General features: G+C 37.7%; 1 protein-coding gene across 22 annotated transcripts in view; it reads left to right on the top strand.

Annotated features, from left to right (window-relative positions):
* The first annotated feature begins 3,409 nt into the window (after window positions 1-3,409).
* ZNF474 (zinc finger protein 474) overlaps window positions 3,410-24,774 on the top strand; it is a 174,191-nt gene continuing 152,826 nt past the window's right edge. For 8 of the 22 annotated variants that reach the window (XR_010942075.1, XR_010942074.1, XM_067731555.1 and 5 more), the window contains exons 1-4: window positions 12,677-13,120; window positions 13,401-13,513; window positions 19,641-19,786; window positions 22,911-22,986. The gene's annotated coding sequence lies outside the window, so the exon portion shown is untranslated. The other 14 variants (XM_067731544.1, XM_067731535.1, XM_067731548.1 and 11 more) reach the window with 13 other exon arrangements.

A 24,774-nucleotide genomic window follows, 5' to 3' on the forward strand; every position in this document is an offset into this window, starting at 1 on the left:
GTAATATGAGAAATGGGTTACAAATTTATTTCCTCCAGTGAATATTTTAATAACCAAAAGTAAAATTTTACAGGGAACAAAGCCAGCTAACGCTGAAGTGATGAATAAACCTGTCTCTTTCAAAATGCAGGCCTGAATTGTACTTTAAGTGGAAGTGAAGAACCATCTTTCATTTCCACAGTGTCTCTCAGGAAGTTTCAGTAAAGGGGGCTAGAGCAAGTCTGCCTTAGCACTCAGAAGGCAGTTTCAAATATGCATTTCATCTGATTTTTTTCTCTTTATATGTTTAATAAGGAGGTTTGACTTTGGATTAAAAACAAAACTTAAATAACCATTTGTTAAATGTTGAAAAGTCAGTAGAGAATCCTTTGGTGTTTGATTGATCTTCCAAGCTAAACAAAGAGGTTGAGGAAGAAACAGCCTTGGGTTTCAGATTTTGGTAAAGAGAAGGGAATGGGAGTGGCCAGAGGAGAATGTGTAGGAGGCTGTGGGTAGGAGATAGGTAATGCTGACTAGAAAGGGATGCTTAATGGACGAGTTGTTCACATGCCACTCAGGGTTTGGGCAGTGCTGGAAGCATTTCAAAGAAAAATATTTAACGGCTTAATTTAAAACTACAGTCAGAACCAGGTTTTATTAACCTTTTAATTAGACTCATCATTGATTGGGCCATTGTCTAGATACACTTCAATATTCACCTATCACTGTCGGTCTCTGTCTCTTGATGATTAACCACCACATTTGGATTGTGTCGTGGACCTCTGCTGATTTGACTGCCCAACACACATTTCACTTGTTTTCTGGTCAGAACAACTGTATCTTCCTTTTGGAAACTTCCCCTACCCAGTTGCATGGTGGGACTGACTGAGCATTTGTGAGACTTCCCCCACTTCAAACGGTGGTCATTAGACTCAAGCATGGCTAATCAAACCATCTCCCTAGAGTTCAAATCTTGAGCAGAAGTACACAAAGGTCAGAAATGTTGGAGCCCGCTCTTCCCGCTAGTAAAGAAAGTTTCTGTGAGTTGTTGCTACACAGATTCCCCTTACGGTGTCTTAGGCCAGTACCTTCAAAGACCTGGTTCTTCAGCTTTTCCTTCCATTTTTCCACTGCATTCCTTTGTGGCTTAATGTGGTCAGAGTCAATTTCTGTTGTTTACCACTCAAGAACCCTAATTGACACTAAGGTGAGGGTTGGCTTGTTCTCTCACGTAATCAGATCTCATGATTCTGAATCCAAGGTGATGCGTTTGGCTTTTACTGAGTCAATTAAGATTTGCTCTGCTGTGTCCACACACCATCCTTGATCACAAATGGGTGTCAGGTGGAAGCTTGCCTATGGATTGCCAGATCTCTTACTTAAATATTGAAGATAAAAATTCAAGTGCAAATCCCATGGATGATGGCAGGTCAGCAGTGCTATCCCTCTGTATGAAGTTCAGAGACATCTCTAGCTATCATGTTATAGACTTGCAGCAGAACTTAAACTACTCAATTCCCCAAACGCACTAAGAGACGAAGTAAAAAGAAGAAGCAGGTGTATATAATTTGGATGGACGGGCCAAATTATAGGAGAATCAGGAAGGGAGAGAGTATAATTATCTCTCATCAGAAAAATGTTCTATATTCACCCATGAAGAGCTTGTTCGCCAGGAAAGAGAAGCCCACAACTGCTAGGGCTTGACCACACGTTGCTGAGGGAAGACCTCTGCTATGGAGTTCAGACTGTCAGAGTGGCAAACCCGAGTGTCCCTTAATGGGAGGGTAGAAAATTTTTCCTGGATCTTGGATAAAATACTCTTGCTTCCAATCCTGGTGTTTACATAAAAAAGCTGTGTATCTTTGGACAGCTGACTTACTTTCCCTGGCTCTTAGTTTTATGTAGGATTCAAGGATTAACTCAAATCCTTTCTAAAGTATTTTCCCTGTTTTAAAATCACTGATTTTTGTGAATAGCCAAGTAACTTCAGTTACTTTCAATTCATTCACTATAACGTTTCATTATGATTATTAATATTTAATTGAATAACTCCTTTAGTTGGACTTTAAAGCTTTGGATGTATTTTATGTGTGAGAGTGTGAAGACTGCCATTTTCCCTTTTTAAATATTTCCCTTCAGAAATTCAGTGTACATTTGTTTTACAAATATTTCTTGAATACAGTTATACTGTGAAGTGTAGTATACCGTAATGGTGATTTGCCCACCTGGGCAGTCAATGAATGTCAGTTGATTAACTCATCAAAATTTATGGCTGAATGAAGTTCACCATTTTTTTTCAAATTTGCTCCAACAGACTTAAAAATTTCTTGTCAGAATAAAATAACTAGAATAGTAATGTGTGCACTATTTATTTTCCTTTAAACACACAACACTACTTTAGGGGGGAAAACACATTACCCTTTGTTATACTTCCTCATGAGATGGTTAGTTGCTTTTCTTTCTCTTCCCCTTTCTCTAAATTCTCTCTGCCTTATGATTCAGCCAACTGAAAACAAACATGTGGCTAGCACATTGGGGACAATTGAAAGTGTTTGCAAACCCTGTGAGAGACAGTCTAGCCACACATTGTGCCTTCTGTTCAATGACAAAGCTATTATTCACAAAATTGGAGAAACTACAGTTCCTTCTACTCAACACTGAAATAATCATGAATCATGACAATAATAACTGCAGCTACATCAAGATACCTTTGCTTTTAGCTTTAGTAAGATCCATAGCTGATTCCACTTTGACTCTGAGATCTTCTTTTGTGGACAATTCTACAGTATATAGCATAAGAGGAAAAGAGATGGAATTATGCTATTTTTTTCAAGGTTCTAGAATATCGATATCAATCAAGAATTTAAACTGCAGTGTCTGTCACATTGATTAAGAAGTGAAAGTTGTTGGGACTTCCCTGGTGGTGCAGTGGTTAAGAATCCACCTGCCAATGCATAGGACACAGGTTCAAGCCCTGGTCCAGGAAGATCCTACATGCCGTGAAGCAACTAAGCCCATGCGCCACCACTGAGCCTGCACGCTAGAGCCCGTGAGCCACAACTACTGAGCCCGCATGCCACAACTACTGAAGCCCGTGTGCCTAGACCCCGTGCTCCACAACAAGAGAAGTCACCGCAATGAGAAGTCCACACACCGCAACGAAGAGTAGCCCTGCTCACTGCAACTAGAGAAATCCCACGCGCAGCAACAAAGACCCAACGCAGCCAAGAATAAATAAATAATTTTTTTTACATCTTTATTGGAGTATAATTGCTTTACAATGGTGTGTTAGTTTCTGCTTTATAACAAAGTGAATCAGTTATACATATACATATGTTCCCATATCTCTTCCCTCTTGCGTCTCCCTCCCTCCCACCCTCCCTATCCCACCCCTCTAGGTGGTCACAAAGCACCGAGCTGATCTCCCTGTGCTATGCGGCTGCTTCCCACTAGCTATCTGTTTTACATTTGGTAGTGTATATATGTCCATGCCACTCTCTCACTTTGTCACAGCTTACCATTCCGCCTCCCCACATCCTCAAGTCCATTCTCTAGTAGGTCTGTGTCTTTATTCCTGTCTTACCCCTAGGTTCTTCATGACATTTTTTTTTTCTTAGATTCCGTATATATGTGTTAGCATACGGTATTTGTCTTTCTCTTTCTGACTTACTTCACTCTGTATGACAGACTCTGGGTCCATCCACCTCACTACAAATAACTCAATTTTGTTTCTTTATATGGCTGAGTAATATTCCATTGTATATATGTGCCACATCTTCTTTATCCATTCATCCGATGATGGACACTTAGGTTGCTTCCATCTCCTGTGAAAGTTTCTGTAAGACTGTTCTGATATTTGTAAACTGTATTCATATATGTGGGATAATTCATATAAATGGAAAGTAGACTTACGCAGAAAGCCAGAACACTAATGCCTTGGTGGAAGGACTCTGAGTTGAGCACAGATTCTTTAGTTTGGGGTTCAGGAAGCTCATACAAATGTCGTTCATTGGTAGACTAATGTTCATACATGCTTTGGTGCCATGCAGTTTGAAAACATCACAGAGAATAAAATCAACAAAGAAAGTGGGAAGTTGGAGATGTGTAAGTGAGAAATGATTGAGAAGAAAGTAGGCATGATATCCAACACAAGGGAGATGAATTGAGAGGTGAATGAAAACACTAAGCACATTTTTGAAGGTAATTTAGAAAGGAGTACAGCGTGAACCAGAAGTCTTTGGACCAGAAATCTTCTTACTTAGGGTAAAATGGAGAAGAAGAGCAAGTTAGTTTTGAAGTTAACAATGTGCTTGTGTTCCCTTGACCTCATTCTTATCTTCTGCCACATACCACTTCCAGGTACTCGCTCAAATAAAAAGTAGACTGTTGGTACACACGTATCTCTGTGTCAAGGCTGAAATGAAAAAAAAACAAAACAAAACTGTAAACAGACCAGATAGAAGAATTCCAGAAATAATGAATTTTAAAATATCTTGTTTGGTTACTTATCTCCTTGGGCCACCTAGGGAATGGAAAAGTGGAGCTTAACCCTAGGGAATGGAAAAGTATTTTTTTCTAGTGTCTTTAATGCATATTCATATGTGATTAAGTAAATATTGTTAGTCACTATAACAAAACGGGAAGATGAGAAGGGGTGAAGTTATGATAGGAGAATGAGTCTTTGAAATTCAGTTAATCAGAGTTCAAAGTAATTTGGTTACATTGACCACAGAAATAAGGGGTCAGCCTTATTTTTGGCAAAACTGCCTACAAATGAAGTCCAAGTGATTCGATTGGACGTGATGGACTGTCCATGACAAAGAATCCACTGTTCTTCATGCCATGAGTTGTACTAGGGTCATTCCTGTTTTTAATTGATACAATGAAGTGTGTCCTTTGGTCCATGTCCTGCCTTATTTGCTGCTTCTCAGCTTTTCCTGGATTCAGCTTCACTGTCTCAGAACCCTAAAAGTTATTTAATACAACCTGGATATGATCCTCTGAGATGGTGGGATAGAGGTCAGGGGAACATTCATGCTTAACTAAGGTGTCCCCATCTACTTGTCACATGCTATGATTGCAGTCCACCATCAGATCGTCTTCCCTCTGCTTTAACTTAACCCAAAGTGCCCTGCCTTCATTTAGTATCCAGGAGGACTAAGACCACAGATTACTAACAACCTACTGCAAATTATATGGAGTTGTATTATTTTCTCTCTCTCCCGTAAGACAGTAGTTCTCAGAACATTTGAGGGTGTTATGGATGTTTGGAGTAAAGGCGGAGTGAAGAAAGATCTTGATGGGGCTCTAGAGGTGAAAACCTGTTTACTAATCGTTGCTCAAGATGAGCTTTGAGAATCATTGTTCTTTCTCTTTCTGTTATTATTAGAAAATTGCTTATTTCACCATCTCACTTCTTCTTGATTATATAGCACCTTAAGCAAAGAATCAGACTTTTATATCATGGCTCTTAAAGCTATGATATAGCTTCTAAAGCAGGTCCAGTTAGTTATATAGTTAGTACGTTGTTGTAAACACGGGTTTCTTTGGCTTCTATGTATTTTCTTTTCCTACTTTTCAGCTATTTCATGGATCACAGCCATCCCTTCCAGAAAGTGGCAGATAAAAAGAGAAAAATTGAAGCTCATAAAGTGTGTGGGAACTCTGTCTCCTATAGGTCACATAATGGCACTGAACAGTTTGACCACTATTCTGGGCTACTTATGGGAACAAGACAGGCTTTTCTGCCAGTGACATATCTCTTATACTTTATTCTCAACAGTCTATATAAGTTTTTGCAAATAAGTAATACAAGAGCCTATGATACAATGGCATATTTGGAAACATTAAATGAATTGATTAAATGAAAATATTAAATGAATATTAAGTGAAACTTGTAAATGAATGTATACAACCTCAAAATGATCCGTGACGAAGGAATCTCTCATGCCCAAAAAATGAGTTGAATACACAAGCCCTTTTCAAACTTGCTAAATGGATTCTCAGTAGAAGAAGGAAATAATAAGGAAATGAATAGTAATAAAAATAGCAACTTAATCACTCTCTTTAAAGGACACTACTGGTCCTCTCATTAACAATAAGCATTTCTATTTCTTGTCATTTGCAATGCTTCTGACACAGTGTAAAGTGCTTAAATGTATTACCTCATTTTATCCTCACAACAACCCTGTGAGCTGGTTATTAATACCTCCATTTTATGAATAGAAAACAGAGGCTTAGATAGATTAAGCAACACGCTCAGTTAAAAATGGACAAAACTAGATCTTGAACCTCAGGTTTATCCTGTTATAAACACTATATTACTCTTGCCACGTGAAGTAGAATAAAGGTAAGTAATAGTCTCTTTCATTTTCTTTCTTTGTTTTAATTATTGGAAAATTAGGCTTAGTGACTCACTGAAGGAGGTTGTGGCCAGGTCAATTAAATGACTAGCAATGACTGTTTACCTAGTGCCTAAGGGTAAATGGCTTTGGGATAACTGGTTGATGGAGACAGACAGTCCTTGGATAACTATTACCTCTACTATTTACTAACAGGGAGTTCTTGGGCGAATTAAGTGTTCTGAGACTCAGGTTTCTCAACCAAAAATAAAGATAATAAGACTTATCTTGTAGGAAGTGTTGTGAGGATGAAATATTTGTAAGTATATGGCAGAGAATCTAGCTTACATTAGGCAGTAAGTAGGTGATAACTGTTGTTAATGCTTGGTACTTGGACATTACAATTTAAAAGTCAACAAGACTATTTGTATATAAACAATTATGCAGAAAGGAGTTTCCTCTAAACATGAAAAAAGAGACATTATTTAATTTTTAAAGTGCCTGTTTTGTAACTTTGAGGCAAGAAGGTTCTTTAAAAAATAAGTCAGCTTTATTTAGCTATAATTTACGTAAAATAAGATGTGTAACTTGCAAGTACACAGTTTGATGAGTTTTAACAAATGCATATGTCTTTGTAATCAGCACCACAATCAGGATATAGACTATTTCCATCATTCCATGAAGTCCCCATGAGCCCACCCCACCCCTGCCCCAGGAAACCACAGATCTGATTTTTTTTCACCTAGATTAGTTTTATCTGCTCTAGGACTTCATATAAGTAGGAATTATGCAGCAGCTATCATTTTGTGTCTGTTCTTTTGCTCAGCATGTCTAAGATTGATCCATGTTGTTGCTCAATCTGCAGTTCATTTATCTTTCATAATGAGTAATGTTTCATGCTATGAACATACCATAATTTGTTTATTTGCTTGTTTGTTTCCCAGACTGGAGCTATTATGAAGAAAGCTGCTATGAGTATTCATCTACAGGTTATTCAGTGGATGTATTTTTTATTTATTTTTGTAAATACTTAGGGGTAGAATTGCTGCATCTTTAGAGTTCGGTATGTGTTTACTTTTATAAGAAACTATCAAATCTTTTTATAAGTAGTTGTATTATTTTACATTCACACCAGCCGCATACAGAGATTCCGTTGTTCCACATTCTTGCCAACCCCTGATATTTCAGTCTTTTTCCATTTTAGCCATTGGGTGTGAAGTGGTATTTCATTGTTATTTTAATTTGCATTTCCTTAATGACTTATGATTTTAAGCATTACTTTCATGTGATACTTTTTTGTGTGCTATACATTTTTGAAATATATATTCAATTTTTTGCCCAATTTTTTTCTTATATTCTTATTAAGGTGTAAGAGTTTTTTATACATTCTGGAACAAAACTTACATGAGACATATGTATTACAAATATTTTCTCCATCCATGGACTTACCTTTTCATTTTCTTAATGTCTTTTGAAGAACAGGAGTTTGTAATTTTGATAAAATCCAGATGATCAATTTATTTTCCTTTTGCATCCTAAGATATCTTTTTCTAACCCAAATTGACAAGATTTTCTTCCAGAAGTTTTATAATTTTAGCTTTATGTTTAGGCCTATGATGCATTTTAAAATACTTTTGGGTATAGTACAAGGCAGGCGTTGAGGTTTTCTTCATATGGCTATCCAGTTGATTCAGCAAAATTTGTTGAAAAGACTATTTCTCCAAGACACCCCTTTGCACATTTGTCAAAAGTCAGTTTGCCTCTATGTGCAGATCTATTTCTGGACTTCCTATTCTTTTTTACTAGCATGTTTATTCTCATGTCATTACCACACTGTCATGATTATCATAGCTTTATAGTAAGTCTTGCAATCAGATAGTGAAAGTCCTCCAAAAATATTTTGACTGTTTTTGGTTCTTTGCATTTCCATATACATTTTAGAAACAGCCTGACAATTTCTACCCAAAAAAATGCTGGAATTCTGATTGAAGCTTCATTGAATCTATATATCAGTTTGGGGACAATTTATACTTTAACAATATGAGTCTTCCAGTCCATGAACGTGGTATACACTCCACTTATTCAGGTCTTTAATTTCTTTCAGCAGTGTTTTGTAATGTTCAGTGTAGAAACTTTGCATCTCTTTTGTTAAATTTATAAGTATTTTATGTGTTTTGAGATTATTATAATGAAAATATTTAAACTTAATTTTCTTATTGTTTGTTGCTAGTTTATAGAAACACAAAAATTTTATACATTGACTTTATATCCTCTTTAAAACTTTGTTTTAGTTAAGATTTAAGGAGGAGAATAATAAGAGACTGTGAAAGAAACCTGATGGATGTAAATAAGAGAACAACAAAGAATGATTCTATATGATCACAAAGAATGATTGTATATGAACAATTTTAGAGGGTAGGTAATGAAAAAATAGTACCATATCTGCTAACTATTGCTATGTAACAAATCATCTCAAAACCTAGTGCCTTAAAATAATACACATAGTATTATTTCACAGTCCTTTGGGTCAGCTGAGTGGTTATTCTGTTTTCAGCTGCTCATACAGATACATTCAACTGTACCTTTGTCTCAGAAACATATCTGGTACATACTTTATTCTATCTGTGAATGAATCAATTTATTGGGGAAAACAATTGGGAAAACAACAAACATAAAAAAATCTATTGAAAAGAACATGAATAATTCATTTCACATACTCACAATATTGGAAATAATCAGATACTACCAAAAATATTCACCTACTAATTAATATAAAATATTAATACTTCTAAACTAATTATGGTGATTCATAAAAAATCATAATCAAAAATCAAAAAGAAAGTATAAAGTATTTTATTTACTTATTAAATAAATTTAACCCATCACAGAATCAATAAAAGAGTTGCATAAGAGGAATCAGGGTAGTATTTGTATATATGAAAGTTTGTTTAATCATGGATAGAAAGGAAATAATTTTTAAATTAATGTTAATAATGCATTTATATACATATATGTTTAGTCCAATACTTTTAATCTATAATATAACATGTCCCAAACTGATTATTTTTCTGCAGCAAACTTTTTACTTTATTCTCCTCTCTCTTAGTAAGCATAACCCCAGCTGGCTAGTCCAGAAACCTGGGAGTCATCCCTCAGGTCACGCTGTCCTTTACCCCAACATCCAATCCATTTTAGAATTTGGTCCATTGGACCTCCTTTAACATTTCTGCTTTTCCCCATCTCCATTTCAAACACCCCTGACAAAGTCACCAATCATCTCTCAGGCAATAACTTCCTAGCCAATTTCCCCACATTCATTGACCCATGCCCACCCTCACATAGTCCATACTGTAGCTAGGGTGATTATTTTTACAAACACACATATGATGATGTCATTTCTGTCATCAAAACAATTTAGGAGAAGCTCACTTCCTTAGAGTGAAGTAGAAAATTCCTACTATGGCCTAATGGACTCTGCTCTTGCCAATTTATGTAGGTTCAATGCCGCCACCACCGCCACATCCCCACAGCCCCACCTCCTCTACACTGCTGCTGTTCATTGCACTTTCCAGACCAAACTGTCATACGCTCTCCCATCAGAGTCTTTTTTGCACGAATCACTATTTCTTCTACTCTTTAGCTAGCCAACTTCATCGCATTCTTCAAGTCTCAGAGCAAATGTCATTTCTTTCTGGAGACTTTCTTTTCACCCCAAAACAAGGTCAACTTCTTTTTTGCACATACATAGTATACTGCACTTGTTTGTAAAACTAGCCTCACCTGTAATTATGTGCTCAATGCCCGTCTTCTCAATTGAGCTATAGTTTCCATAAGGATATAAACTTCATCCATATATATTCATCCAAGTTGCTTATTTCCATCTGCAGGAATGAGGACTTCCTTTATGTATTATATGTGGACTAAGTACAATATCTATTATCAATACATGTTAATAAGTAGTAATAATAAAAACACTTTGTCCTAACTTAGCATGGTTTCAACAAACATGTACTGCACTCCCAGAATCAATGTGCCAAATGAAAAGTCACTTCAGCTGTCTCAGCATGGGAACTTAAGTAATTACTCACTTGGGAGAGAAACGGGCTTAATTTAACCAGAATAGCAGAGCGTCTGCTCCAGAGAGGTCTTGGGCTGAAGCAATTGGAACCTTAATCTCACCAAAATGACAAGGTTTTGGCTGAAGTGAATGGGGAATCTTGCCCAATACTTGACCACACCAAACTGGCTTTAGTCAGGCCCTCACATTTCATGTACCAACATCTACTTGTTTCTTAATTTAAAAAGGGTAAAGATAACTTAATTGTAAACAATGCCGTTTTATAGTAGACTAAATAGTTTTAGAGTTATCCCATTTAAATTTTCATTTGTAAATTGAATAATTCATTTAACTGAGTATTCACATTTTCTTAGGACTCTGGTTATTTTATGAGCTGCCCTTTGTTGAGAATCGCGTTTGGGCATCTCAACAATGACTGCATGGTGAATGAGATGAGGAGAAGAAATAATTTAAGGGGATCTGACACTAAATTGCAAGGTTTATGAGGCAGAAAGCATGCATGAGCATTGAAACGGGGCTCTTAAAAATGCTGTGACTTGTTTTTGGAAGTAACAGGACCTCAGCTAAGAGCAGCTCCAGCTGCAATCCAAATGGTGATATTTTCATATGAGAAGGGCTAAATGATCATTTCGTGATCTTTCAAGCAAACCACAGAGGAAATTCACAAATTACTACAGCAGACTTTGCTTGTGTTGACACTTATGTACACAATCAAAGGGGCTTTTCTCTAAGTGTCTATATTAAAGGCTTGCTTTCACAAAAGAAAAGTATCCCTTACAACTAGCTATAGGAACAAAGAATAAAGAAACAGAAGTTACTGTTTTATTTATCAATACATTTTTACTATGCTATAACTCTGTACTAATAATCAGCTATATAAACAAGTGATTCATAAGAAAAATTGACACAGTTTACCCATTTCCTTATGAGTAAATGGATATTATCAAGTTGATTACATTTTTTGTATGTGATACTAAGGGACCACTAAGTAAACTACTGCTATATCTGCTACAGTATATTTAATCATCTTTCACAAAAAGATATGTCTTTCATGATGGTACTCCAACTTAATTTCTGAGCAGCTCTGCCATAACACTTTGTAAGAGAATGGAGATATATCTTAAATATTCAATGTTTATTTCACATTGACTAGATATTGAGACTAAATGTGATGTCTGAAGAAATTTTTTTTAAAGAAAACTGGCGGTCGTAAGTATGTGCTCTCTATTTTGGCATTTTCCTTGGGGACTGAGTAAAGTTTCTAATTGCTTAATTACCTATTAGGATGACTGACCATTGTTTATTATTATTATTATTTTTTGTGGTACACGGGCCTCTCACCGTTGTGGCCTCTCCCGTTGCGGAGCACAGGTTCCAGACGCGCAGGCTCAGCGGCCATGGCTCACGGGCCCAGCCGCTCCGTAGCATGTGGGATCTTCCCAGACCGGTGCACGAACCCGTGTCCCCTACATCGGCAGGCGGACTCTCAACCACTGCGCCACCAGGGAAGCCCCCAAGTTCTATCTGAGTTACAAGTTAGGGACTACTTTTGGTGATTTTGAGCCTAGTGCATAATAATTGCTAGAACTAAACACTTACCCTATGTCTTCCAAACTATTAACAGAATAGATATAAAGGAGGAAATGGTCTGAGAACAAGTGCCGATGGGTTTTAGAATAATACTAAAAGCCAATGAAATGCTGTGGAGATGTACTGAAGCAAAATGTCAATTTTGGGAACTGGATGCTCTAAAAATAGGACTAGATTTATGCAGCATTGTATTGGAGGTTATCTATGAGCTTGATTTATAATCTTTTCTCAACAGACTCTCAATTTCTCGAAATTTTTCTCAATTTTTGGTAATAACTCCTGAAAGGAAAAAAAAAAAAGATTATAGCAGACATGTGCTTATAATGTCTCTACTCCTCTTCCAAATACTTCATGTCCTCAGAACATGGCTTCCACTGAGAGATTTGAAATCAGTTTCTGGATTTACTGATACAGGCTACTTGCTACTAGGAATTTGAGAAATTCATGGGAGGTGTCTCACCAGGAACCCAAGAAATGGAATTTTAGGTGTGGCTAGCAAATGACTTAAAACTGCTTTAGTAGACTTCCCTGGAGACAGAAAAATACTGTCTATAGGTCTAGTGGATTCAAAGCCACACAGTTTTTTCCTTTCTGTAGTGGACTTTCTCACTGCTCCAGAATGAGTGTATGGCAGGATGGAGTTTTTTGGAATTCATATGTCAAGTTCATAGCTATGAGTGGGTAAAAACTCTGCTTTTGCATTCCTACAGAAAACCACTAAAATGAGTCATCCTCTAGGGGGCAGTAGAGCATGATACAGGCTCAGAATTGTCTGGATCAAGTTCCTGAGGGAATGATTGATCATGAAGAACGATTAGTCTTAGACTTGAGAAAACCTTAAATAGGCTTTAACTTTATTATAGTGCCCCAGAATCCCCTCAAATTTTTGTGGCTAGTGAAGCTAAACAGTGCTGAGGTAGACCAATTGATGAATGCAGCTGCCCTGAAGGAGAATCACAGGTGAATGAACCTAAACCCCAGATCTGCAGAAGACTTGAAGAGGAAGGGATGGGGCAAGACTGACTGAGCCTCTTGAAGTGCGATGCTCTACAGTGAGACTTCTGACCCTGAGGAGCCCCTGTCTTGCCAAAGGAGTTCCAGTTTGGGGAGTGTCCCTCCTTATTTAACTCCAGTATGATTTTTCAGCTATCTAACTCCCCTCATTTTATAGTATTCAGGATGGCAAGAAATTTTTTCTAGGCGACTTCTGATTTCTCAAAACTTTGGTTATTCAGCTTGGTCCCATACTGCCTCAGTTATGTTGGTACAGTTCATCTAATAGTCAATTGCCTGTGTAATAGAAAGAATTTTGTGAAATTACCTTCATCCTCATGTTATGAAAGCAAGGACCCCAGGAGGGTGGTTGGGCACTAAAATCCTAATGCTGATGCATTTCCTTTCCAATTTTCTAGGAGAAACTTAGACAGACACAGGTATGGTACACTTTCCAGAGTGCCTGATGGGAAGCCTGTCTGACCGAAGTGAAGAAGGAGAAAAGCATGTTGGAGTGTGATGAGTGGTAGTGGTGAGTTGTACAAACACATATGGCATTCTCCTCTGGGTCGTGGGTGCATAAATATCTGATGGGAGAAAGGGTAACAGAGAAATAGAATTACTTTGAAAGTATCCATAGCCTCCCTCACCACTTTGTTTTCTTCCAAGAAGAAAAAATTATTACTGATTGGGTCTCATTTTCTATGCAGAATTTTAGTGATAGGATAATTCTTATGAGAAAAGCAATCAAAGCACAGGGTGAGCGTAAATTTGACAGAGGGCTGCATGCAGCAGGGAAAGTCACTGTAGGCAGCTAGAGCTATTGGTAAGGGACTCATAGGAGGGTCCCTCCTCTGGAAGGAGGAAAATGAGAGAGAAAGGGTGGCAGTGGGAGAACCATATTAAGGGATGGAGTTGAATACTGAGAAGTGATGAGGAACAAGAAAACTATCCAAAAGAATAAAAAAGTTAAGTCATGTGGCTTGTATTAAAAACACTCCATCCGTTTTCAGGCATTTTTCCCCCACCAAGAGACTTCGCAAAGATTCCAATTGCTTTTATTTACTATTTGAGAATAGGCCATTTGGGGACAGGGATTCAATTATATTTAGGTTATAATTAAAAAGTATATTGACTTGGAATATCATTATATATTTATTAGCCTAAGTTACTTCTTTTAGCTCTTTCTTCACTTTATATTTTGATGATACACTTTCCTAAGTAGCAATAAATCTGAAAAATATTTTTAAAATCAACAACAACAAAAAAGTTCTAGCTGGGTATTACCAGGCTTCCTGCCAAGTACAGTAATTGTTACTTGTGGAATTTTCTTAGAATGGCCAAGGCATTTGACTCAATAACTATAACTCTGGAATGAGTATCTGGGTGGAGACATTAGTCTGTTGGAATGTTGGTGAGTTAGTTCAAGCACATATGCTGGAAGAAGAGATTTATCGATGGATTCACTCAGGAAATCCAAGAAATACATGGTCTATGTTTTCTTCAAATCAAACATGGAATTTCATTAACCTATGCTGTTGGTTCCCCTTTTCTCTTAACAGATTGTTTCCTTTTTTTTTCCTACTCTGCTTGCCTTTTGTGTTTTTTATACCATACTAATAATCCATTTATTAAATGATACTCTTTTTTGGATATATAAATACAAAGGCCACAGTTAGGTCATGTTAAGAAGGGGGGGTTCAATTATTTAAGAGCACACGTTGACTGGAAATAACCACAAAGTATGAGGAACTAGGGCAAATAGGAACCAGAGGACAACTACATCACTGCTCAGCCAAGCAACACAGAACGCTCAGTTCCCAGCCACGATGTCCAGATCAGGATTTTGACATTCTTCTTTCACTGAATTTGAGTTGAAACTGAATTTCCTTGTCGTTCTATCCAAGTTGGCGATGTGTGGAGCAAATTTATAGAAACTTAGAATGTAAATGTAAGCAAATAAATTGCAAATGGTACACCCTAAGTGCAACAGTTAATTCAAAAACATTCATCTGTGAATGGGCTGGTTTGTTTGCAAAGTATTAGTTAGGATGTGCCCAATGCAGAGAACAATTAAGGAACAGTTTTGAATTTTGAATGGTCTTTCATCGCTGCACGTTTATTAGGTCCTGAAAGTGATTACACTACCTTTAGTTTCCTCCCCCTTTTTATTTAAATTTGTTGAACATATCTGTACACAATTCATTTTTGCTTTTAAACTTCCAGCCATTAACATAAACAATTAAATAGTATAAAGTTGTTCTCCTCTTTGATTTGTCCATATGTTAAAAACACTAAACCATGAGATGTGGTTGTGCAGATCTCATCTGAGAATTTGCAAATATGTGGCTCCATTTGCAATGGGCCTGCTGCTGTATAGGGATGTCCATGTGCCTCAGGGCTCTCATCCATTGTTTTTCCCTTGCACATGTCACTTTAATATTCATTATTTTAGGAAATTACTGTACCTAATCAGCATATAATTTGCCTTTCTTGTCAATTAATGTAAATAAAAAGATCATCGTATTTTCTAAGAAACAGATAAAAAAGCTACTCACGGAGATAATATTCCTCTGTTATACCTATATAACAGGAAATGTTTCCCTACCCCTTGCACTGAGACATATGAAACTTTACCCCAGAATTTCTTTAGGTAAATTTAAACATTGTTTAAAGGGATGTTTATAGAACCTTTCAGTTCACAAATCCCTAGAAGTTAATTTGCTTTGCTTAGAATTCAGCCCTTGACCACATAGAGAAGGAATTTCGAGAAGTAGTACAGTCCCAACTCACTGGAAGTCAGCGGGGGAAAAACATTGTGCTTAAGCCGATTTTAGACTCAGAATGTAGCTCATTAACATTTTGTAAATATGACACATCCAAGAACCACATTTATTACAAATCCAAGAATAAGTGAGGTCATCTGTTTCAAGCTTGTTAGAATTTTGCTTTGGGACTTTATGGGGGATGTGGCCCCTCTTGTGTGACTTCCTGAGCTGCAGGAGTGAGAAAGCTAAAATCTATACCTCTCAGAGTCTGCTGAAGCTAGGGCTGAAGGATTAGGTTCTGCAGTCAGACGGGATGCCCAAAATTTGAAACTTACTTAAGGCATAGGTTTCCCTTCTTCAGTTTCTGCTGATTTTGCTGGTAAGCATGATTGTGCAGGAATTAGGATTCCCTGCTTCACGTGAAGGCCCCCGGTCTATTCAGTAGCTTTGCAGGGCCCAGTTATAGTACAGAGCCTAGGAGGTGCAGAATGGTTCTAGAGCTAACAGCTACACCTTCCAGATCCCTGGATTGCACAGTTAAGGTAACTGGTCCCAGAGCAATAGTTCCAGGGACAGCTTCCAGATTTCCAGCTTCCCTAAATGTGGTCAAGTTAGCAGCTCCCTTAGTGGGCCAGAATCATTTTGAAATTATTTCTAGAGTCCAATTCTCCGTCTCTTTAAATGATTTTATAAGTATCTAATTCCCTGATTTAAATTACTTCTGGCTTGAAATAGAGTGTTTTCTGTTATCTGTGACTGAATTCTGATTGATAATAGTGTTTGAGGTAGTAGGTTAGGTATTTAACCTACTTGGGTTTGAAGGAAGTGAGGATTGACCTACCATTAAACGATGGAACAATAATCTGTGGAAGCTAGTGGTGAAATAGTTAAATTATTACCTGTATTCACCTGGCTTGAGGTGCCTAGAGGAGACATGACTTTGATAACTGAGTGATAAGGTGGCACAGTATGAAGACATGATGAGTAGGGGTGAACTGGCTGCTGCATACTGCGTTAGATTAAAAAGAGAAATGAAAAATTCAGGGCTTTAAATTATCCACTCAGTGTGGTTACAGAACTAGGAAATTTTTAGCTTTAAAAAACTCTTCTTTCTTGTGGCTGTTGGTAGCCGGAAACCAGAGTCTGACCCTACGGCTTGTTAAATTACAACATGGGTTGAATTCAAACACTTGCCAGATTTCTTACGTGAAAATGCATATCTTGGGAAAAAGTAAGATTCTGGAATTTGGAGAGGTGATCCTTGGAAGAATTTGGAAAATTCTGTTTACCCCAAAACTAAACCCATTGACCTTCTAATGACAGCAAATGTAGCCCCTTCTATCCTGTGTTCTAGTCTTTCCTTGCTTTAAAAAGCTGTGGTGACTTTTGTTGAAGTTGTCACCTAACCAGGGGATACTAATTTGCCTCATGTTCCATTCTACTTAAAGCAGTCCTTCTGGACCTGTAAGTAGAATCTGATCCCACAGGGACCCAGTTACAAAGCCACACATGAAAGGAAAATACGTTGCACTTCAAAACACTGCAAAATTTAGCCAAAAGAAGTAAAGAAATGTGCTGATTCTCACAAGATTTATAGATCTTACTGTGTACCTCATTGCACAGAAGCAGCCGGCCTCATAGAAGAATGAAATGGCTTATTGAAGACAGCAATTATGATGGTAGGTAGAAGTCAGCGCCTTGTGAATTGAGGTCCACAGAGAATGTGAAATCTTGTCTCAACCAGTGACCAATGTATATATGGGTCTGGGAAGAAAGAGGTGCAATTGGGAATATCACTGTTCACGGTATGCTGATGACAGTCTTCCCAAACTGTTGCTTCTACCTTACTATGACTAGGAATGCAAAGCCCTCATTGGCCAGGTCTAAGTTCCATGTCAACCCTCAGCATCGGGTCCACTCGAATGGTTTGAGAAGTGGGCAGATGGTAGTTCTCCAAAGGAATATCTGAATATGATTGCCAGAGGAAGGGAAGGGAATTCTGGGTAGCAAAACAACTGTCATGTCATCTAGGAAGCCATTGCCCCATGTATCCCTTATACCATCATAATGACTGAAAATCTACCACAAGCGAATAATTACTGTTGTTTAAAATTTGCCCTTTTAAAAATGGCAGGGACTTCCCTGGTGGCACAGCAGTGGTTAAGAATCTGCCTGCCAATGCAGGCGACACAGGTTCGGTCCCTGGTCCAGGAAGATCCCACATGCCGCAGAGCAACTAAGCCTGCATGCCACAACTACTGAGACTGCTCTAGAGCCCGCGAGCCACAACTACTGAAGCCCGCGTGCCTAGAGCCCGTGCTCCGCAACAAGAGAAGCCACCACGATGAGAAGCCTGCGCAGCGCAAAGAAAAGTAGCCCCTGCTGGCCGCAGCTAGAGAAAGCCCACACGCAGCAGCTAAGACCCAACACAGCCAAAGTAATTAATTAATTAATTAATTAATTCTAGAAAAAGACAAAAAAAAAACGGCAAACACTTTCTACTTAGTGGATTATCCTCATTGTAAAGATGAGAGATTAAGTAATCTGTCTAGAGTGGTAGAAATGGGACTTCATACAAAGCTGTTTGACCACAAAGCCCCTACTCTTAAAGAAAACAAAGTAAGCAAATTACGCATATGCTATAAAATTTAAAAGGTGCAATTAAGGAATATATAGTAAAAAATAAATTTCCCTTTCACCCTGCCCCTCAGATACCAGTTTACCTGGAGTGTCTGTTACCAATTTCTTATTTAATCCCCTATGTATATGTACATACATATACAAGCATACACACACGAATATTTATCCTAAAAACACAAAAAGCACCATAAGATTATTTTATGCTTTTTAAAAAATATATCCATCTGACTGTCTTGGCGACAATTACATATTACTAAAGCAGTATGGCCTTGTTGATTTTGCTAATATCTACACAGTGTTTATTGTCTATATAGAGCTTTATTTGTGTAACTAGACTTATACATCTTTAAGTTCTTTCCAAGCTTTTGCTACTATTAAAAAATGCGGCAATGAATATCGTTGTACAGATAGCTTTTTGTTCATATTTAAATATATTTGCAGGATATAGTCCTAAAAAGAGACTTTTTGAATAAAAGGGTATGTGTGTTTTTAATTTGTTAGTCACTGCCAAATTGCCTTCCAAAAGGATGGTTTCAGTTTTTACTCCCATCAGCAGTATTTGAAAGCACCTATTTTCCTGTACTATCCTGCTCAACTCAGGGTACTATCAAACGTTTTGATCTTTATCAATCTGATAAATGGAAATGGTTATTTTTCTTATAGGTTTAATTTGCTTTTCTTTTACTATGGGTGATTTTGAACATCTTTTCTTAGGTCTAAAAGTAATTTGTATTTCCAGTCATGTTAAGTGTTCATATCCTTTATCTCTGGGGTTGTTAGTCCTTTCACTTTGATTTATGGTAGTTACCTGTAGATTAATGAAATAAGCTTTATTTTGCTCTGTTACCAAAATTACCCTCATTTGTTCACAGTACTGTTACTCTAGGCAGAATCTTATTTTCACTTCACTTATGGTTTCTATTGCTGTATTTTAAAATATGGTAGTCTTTTTGGTGTAAAGAGTGAGATTGGGATCCCATTTTCCTTTCCTTTCTAGATAAAAAAAAACTTCCCATTCCTGCAACTATGCAATGTTGCTTTCTTGAGACGGTAACAGCTTAACAGTTCTGCTGCCTTGTGTCCCTCACAGTCTAGTAATTTATCAGTGCCTTTCAAGCTGCCTCCTCAGAGTTGAGCTTTATTTTCTCTTATTATTAATTTATTATTTCTATTGAGACATAAATGTTGATTTGACATGTTGTATAACTTAAACTTCCACGATGTCACGTGTCATTTGTATCCTGCCTAAAGTGTGAAGCTCAGCCAAGAGGCGAAGTCATTTCCAATGTCACACAGGCGGCAAGTACAGAAGCTGGGGTTGGATCAGCTCTACCGTGCTGACTACAGAAAGGGTGAAGACTGGAGGTAGTGCTTGGCCGAAATCACAGGCCTCATAGGTGAGCAGGCGGGAATGGAAGGAGCACGTGAGGACAGAGGGAGTGCTGCCGATCAGGTGCCTGGGAGCCTGGGCTGGGTCCTCAGAGGGCACACCTCCCCACAGCCACCCCACCCCCGGGCAATCCCCGTATAGAGGACAGAGCTGGGGTGGGTCCAGCAGACAAAGTGTGGTGGATTCCTTCCCTTAAGGCACTGGGATAGTCATCTGAAGAGAACAGGTGGACTGACTGGTCAGAGGGAGTGCAAGTTCCCGCCATGCCCCCCAGCTAGGCAGCCCCTGGACCAGCTCCCCGCTGAAAGAACAGGACTTGATCCAGGTCCACAAGGACGGAGGGAGACGTTTAAGGAAGGCTGGCCCCTGCCTCTGCTCAACAGACTAGCACTCTGACCGCACAGCAGCCCCATACACAGTCTTCAACACATGGATCAGGCTGGGGCCTCTGGCTACAACCCACGGGAGAGGGACAGAACCAGAGGCAGGGGTTAGTCTGAGATGGCTTGGAGCTCCCAGAAATCTATCTTCTGGGTATTTTCCCCAAGGCTCAGCTGGTCTTGAGCACTCCTGCCAAGGAATGGCTCAGGCAACCAGGAACCACGTGGAAAACCTTGTCTGTTGTTTTGATGCTGATGGCTCTCAGGAAGATGGCAGCTATTCAAAAGGATTGTACACACCTCTGAGATTTTATGTACCTGACCTTTTAAAAATAAGCCCTAGATTTTCTAAAGCGTGCTATATCACCTAGCTTGAACTTGGTAAAGTGTGTGAAACTGATTTAAAAAAATTGTGTGGGCCTCTGGGTGTAAGCACATGAATAGATTTCTAAGGGAATCTACTTAAACCTTCTGAAATCTGTATTTTTTCAGATAACTGTATATTGTTGTTTCAAGAAATTGACTATTAGATTATTAAGTATTATATCCAACAGCAAGATTTTTACCTTGGTTTAAAATGAAATAAATAAGTAGACAAAGTGTCTTAATATTGATTGAAAACAAGATCTCTTAGAAAATGTATGTAGTACTGTGTCTCGGCCTAGTCATATAGGTATACTTTTTATAGTAAGAATTCATAGTACTTTCTGGATTCTTACCAGATGCAATAAAAAATTAATTCACTTTGTAATGCCTTTCTGCCCAAAATTGAAAAATAGAAAGTCAAGAACGTAGTTACTGTTGCTATTAACAGAAAATGATATTTGTGTTTCAATTTGGTAAAATAATTTATGCTATTAAGAAGAAGTGAGGCATGGTGGAGGCAGCAAGGGTTAGGAGTCAGATACAGCTGGTACCAATTCTGCCTCTGCCACTAGTGGCTCTGTATTCAGGGACAGTTACTTAACATCTCTGAGCTCCCTTAGTTTTCTCTTTTGTAAATGGGGATAATAAAAACTATCTTAGAAGATAGTTGAGAGGGTGATGGCACAGAACAGTCGCTCAGTAATGTTACTGTTTATTATTATTAATGACATGGAAAGTGAATTGTCAACCAAGAACAAAATGTACTTCCTTTGAATCAGAAAGAATTAGGTTCCCAAACTAAAGCTGGTTACAGTTACTAAATGTAAATTAAACCATTATCTCTTTGGATTATTGACATTTCTTTATATCTAATAGGACAGAAACAGTTCGGAATTTGTAGGTGACTTTATAACAAAAAATCAGTGCCTCATGGGTGGAAATATTACTCCCAAATTTGGAAACATGAGGTGTCCACAAGCAAGTCTCTCAGCTACTCTCTGCCACAGTGTTATTCTTTCTAAAATACTTACGATGAGGAGCCACTTTCAGGCTAAAATTAAAAGACAAAATGGCTTTGTTTTGGAAAAACCGATTCATCGATATTTTTTTCCCATTGCTATAAAAAGTATTTGAAAATGAATCAAAACAAAGTGGTAAAAAATCTTGGTATGTATTTTTTCCTTGGATAATGAGGTACTCATTCAAGTCCTCTTGGAAAAGATTATTTTGTGCTCTGGTCAAGGTGGCCTACTTTCTTCTTGTGTTGAAAAGAAATAAAAATAGCTTCTGAAGTTATTTGAATTAGAAGTTATTTGTATTTTCCCAGGGAGAAAATTAGAAGTTATTAGAAGTTAGAAGTTTGAAATTAGAAGTTATTTGTATTTTCCCAGGGAGTGTTCACTTTGGGAAGAAAGAAAATTATACACCTGAAGAACATGGTTGGCCAATTTATTGTTGTTTGTCTATGGTAGGCCTAAAAGGAAATACATAGAATTCAAGGGGTTTTTTTTTTCCCTAGGAAATGCAGTGTCTCATTTTGTTTTATGATAGAATACTACTCTTTCCCTCATTTTAGTGTGTTCAAAGGTGAATTATTTGAGCTCACAATCTGAACCAAACCACATATATATATATATATATATATATATATATGTGTGTATATATATATATATATATATATATGAAATGGAGGAAAGAGAGCATATCAGAAGTCTTTCCTTACAGGAAGGTTTCAATAAGTATGTTTTCCCTCTTCTGAAAGATTGCTCAAACACATTTTAATTCCTCTAAAGTGCTCATTTTGAGAAATTGTCTACAAAAATAAATTCTTCCCTCTGAATTTTTTTCATATTCATATGGTCTTGTTCCTGTGTTCTCTATGGAAAAATGAGTATCTCAGCCACCTGGCATATTATTATAGTTGAGGACTGTCATCAAGAGGAATGTGTAATTGCAATTATCCTTAGCTCCAAAGGAGTTTGCAATGGACACATAAAATAAATTGATTTGTACAAATGGTAGAGCCAAAGAGGAATCTTTAGAACCAGGTGTTGGCAGAATTATTTCATTCATTTGTGCTAAGTGCCCTCTCCTGGTCACTGTGAGTAACGTGCAGGAGCTTATTCTTTTTCTAGATCTGCTTTGCTATGAAACATGGTATGTGCAACTATACATGTACTCCATTCTGGGCTTCCTATATGAGGAAAGAAATCTGGAGAAAAGTGACTCTCAACCTTACAAGAGTTAGAGTCTTATTTCCCTCCCTCATCCTAGTACCTTTGACCATCAAGTTATATTTAATTAGCCTTGTATGGGAGGGTAATACTTTTGTTTGTTGACCAGCGTGCTCTTCTCTTTTCCTCATGACTTCACCATCGATCCAAGGGAATCCTGCATATGACCTGTTTGTACATGACAAGAGTGATGTGTGGAACAGGAAGCCAGCCTAGAACTTGAGCAGGTGAGGAAATGAACATCCTCCTCTTCTCCCATGCTCACTCATACAACAGCAGAATTTGTGTAAGCCCTAGGATCAACAGAACTCAGGAAAAGGGAGCATCCCAATGTGATTGAGTGTTAAACCTAAATATCTGTGAAATCACTGAATTTTACTTTAAGTTTTTGGCATCAGGCAGAATGGTGGGTGGTCTCAGAATGAGAAATTATGTGAAATTTATTACTGAAAAATTTTATCTTCTATACCTGTTTAAAAATTGTGATTGAACTAGGGATTCTTCTGCCTAATGACTTCAACAGAAAAACACAATTTTTGATCAGAGAGATTAGCATATCAGAGTTGGGAATGACTATATATGTCACCTAACCTAGTTTCTAGTCTAAGATATAATTAGACTTTCAATCTCTTCTGATAGAAGAGGTAAGGGTATTTCCCCAGACAAAGAATAGGCTTGCTTACTGTTTGTTAAAAAACCAGTAGATTCCTCAAGGTCAGTGTACTTTAGCTGTGATGCATACCCACTGTGTGCATCAAATCCAAATCGATCTGAGCAAGTTGGTTCATGTTGATGGGACTTGGGGACAGGAGAACCCGTGTAAATATGCAGATACTCATACTCCTTGCTGTGCCATGAGTAATGGAGTTCTGTGTTCCTAATCAAAGTCTTGTGTCTTCAGCCAGAACCCATGAAACAGTAACAGGCTAATTTCTTACTCTGTAAGTAGAGCAAAGTCAAATCCCAGACCTGACAGTAGCCTCCCACCCAGCTGAAAATATTTTTTCACTGTAGCATTCTATAATGAATATTTTTACCTTCTTTACATGTTAGAAATGAGAGCTGTTCCAAAAGCTAATTCATTTATCTTATTCATCTATCCCACTGTGATAATAAACTATTTATAGAAATCAAATTTTAAAACACTCAGAATATGTTATTGGCAGAAAAGTAGACACATAAATCAATGGAACAGAACAGAGAGCCCAGAAATAAACCTACAAACTTAAGATGAATTTATCTACAACAAAGGAGGTAAGAATATACAATAGCGAAAAGACAGTCTTTTCAGTAAGTGCTGCTGGGAAAACTAGACAGCTACATGTAAAAGAATGAGATTAGAACATTTTCTCACACCATATACAAAAATAAATTCAAAATGGATTAAAGATATAAATGTAAGGCCAGAAACCATAAAACTCCTAGAAGAGAAAATAGGCAGAACACTCTTCGACATAAATCGAAGCAATATTTTTTTGCATCAGTCTCCTAAGGAAAAAGAAACAAAAGCAAAAATAAATAAATGGGACCTAATTAAACTTAAAATCTTTTGCACAGCAAAGGAAATCATTGACAAAATAAACAGACAACCTACTGAATGGGAGAAAATATTTGCCAATGATATGACTGGTAACGGGTTAATATCCAAAATATATAAACAATTTATACAACTCGATATCAAAAAATAAATAGCTCGATTAAAAATGGGCAGAAAACCTGAATAGACATTTTTCAGAAAAAAAACAGAAGAGTCTGTTTTTATACTCAAATCTGAGAAATGACATTTTGTTTTGTTTTGTTTTTGTTTTTGCGGTACGCGGGCCTCTCACTGCTGTGGCCTCTCCCGTTGCGGAGCACAGGCTCCGGACGCGCAGGCTCAGCAGCCATGGCTCACGGGCCCATCCGCTCCGTGGCATGTGGGATCTTCCCGGACCGGGGCACGAACCCGTGTCCCCTGCATCGGCAGGCGGACTCTCAACCACTGTGCCACCAGGGAAGCCTGAGAAATGACATTT

Source organism: Pseudorca crassidens, chromosome 3, assembly GCF_039906515.1.
Source record: "Pseudorca crassidens isolate mPseCra1 chromosome 3, mPseCra1.hap1, whole genome shotgun sequence".
NCBI classification, from domain to species: domain Eukaryota; kingdom Metazoa; phylum Chordata; class Mammalia; order Artiodactyla; family Delphinidae; genus Pseudorca; species Pseudorca crassidens.